Source organism: Propithecus coquereli, unplaced genomic scaffold (assembly GCF_000956105.1).
Source record: "Propithecus coquereli isolate 6110/MARCELLA unplaced genomic scaffold, Pcoq_1.0 Scaffold182, whole genome shotgun sequence".
Taxonomy (NCBI): domain Eukaryota; kingdom Metazoa; phylum Chordata; class Mammalia; order Primates; family Indriidae; genus Propithecus; species Propithecus coquereli.
The window spans coordinates 2,304,705-2,306,504 of NW_012142968.1; positions in this window are offsets into that span (position 1 = coordinate 2,304,705).

Consider the following 1,800-nt stretch of genomic DNA (forward strand, 5'->3'; position numbering starts at 1 on the left):
TTGCTGATCACTCCAGGAAATTGTGCCTTATTGGGGACTCAATGTTGGTCTCTGCTGATTTCAGATTGGGCGCTCAGCACTGGCTGTAGCCAGGTCAGCTTTCATGAATGGTACTCCATGTTGCGGAGCTGATGTAAAAACTCCATCTCAGTCATCATTTTCAAAGGAATGGGAAATGACAGAGGAAGCTGAAAAAGCAGATTAACTAATATCCATAAAATGGATTATCTTGTCCACTTGTTTATTAAAATCCTTCTCTGCCAAGGTCACCTTTTGGTAAGCATTCACATAGAAGAACACAGATATTTTCACATTTTTGACCATTCATAATGTAAATACTTCTATCCACATATCTCTTTCACATATTTTTTTTGTCACCAATTCAATTGTGTTTCTTAAAAGTCCATGACCATCCAGCCACCATTGACCAGAGCATATTAATCAGTATATAATTGCATATATGGTCATTTTTCCTTTCAAGTACATGACAAAACAGATATACTATAGAAGTTCAGCCCACCTGGAGCATATTTCTTTCCCAATGTCCTTAGAGATGTCCCATAGGGGTCCTGTAGTGCTGCAGCTGCATGCTTTCAGGTGGTCACTGCATATCATGCAAAGGTATCTGTATACCAGTCCCAAGTCTTCTCTTCCTCTGTGAACTGATTATAGAGAACTGTCCAAGAGGTCGTAGGTGCAGGCCAGGAGATAAGGCAGTGTAGCAGGAGTGGAGACCATGGATGTTTGAGCTACTTCTTCATATAACTTAATTGTGCCTTCAGGGCCTGCTTGCGTCTAATCACATACATACCACTTACTTTGATGATGAAGTATTTTTTATTTTTATTTTAATTTTTTAATTACTATGTGCACATAATAGTTGTATATCTTTATAGGGTATATGTGATTTTTTCACATTTGTTCTATTATTTATTTATTTTAAATATCAGAATATTATGGGGATACAAACATTTTGGTTGCCTTTGCCTCACCCAAGCCAGAGCTACAAGCATGCCCTTCCCCGATACAGTGTTCTCTGCACCCATTGGTTGTGAATTTGTCCATCCCCACAACCCTGCACCCATCAGTCCGGCACCCGATGAATATTACTTTCATTTGAGTACCTTAATGTTGATTAATCAGTACCAATTTGATGGTGGGAACATGTGGTGCTTGTTTTTCCATTCTTTTGATACTTCACTTTGAGGGTGGGCTGCAGCTTTATCCAGGATAATATAAAAGGTGCTAGTTCACCATTGCTTTTTGTGGTTGTGTAGCATTCCATGGTATACATATACCACATTTTATTAATCCACCAATGTATTGATGGGCACTTGGGTTGTTTCTACATCTTTGCAATTGTGAATTATGCTGCCATAAACATTTGAGTCCAGAAATACAGAACATTATCTTTGAATACAATAAAAATTGCAATGCCAAAAACTACAAAATGTGGAGGAAATGGACAAATTCTTAGAAACACACAACCTCCCTAGGCTCAATCAGGAAGAAATAGAATTCTTCAAAAGATCAATATCAAGCACAGAAATTGAAGTAGCAATTAAAAATCTTTCAACAAATGAAAGTCCCATATCAGATGGGTTCACAACAGTATGTCACCAACCTTACAAAGAAAGACTCTTACCTATACTGCAGAAATTAATCCTCAACATTGAGAAGGACGGAATCCTCCCCAACTCATTCTATGAAGCCAATATCACCTTGATACCAAAGCCAGAAAAGGACACACAAAAAACAGAAAACAACAGACCAATATCCCTTGTGAATATAGATGCAAAA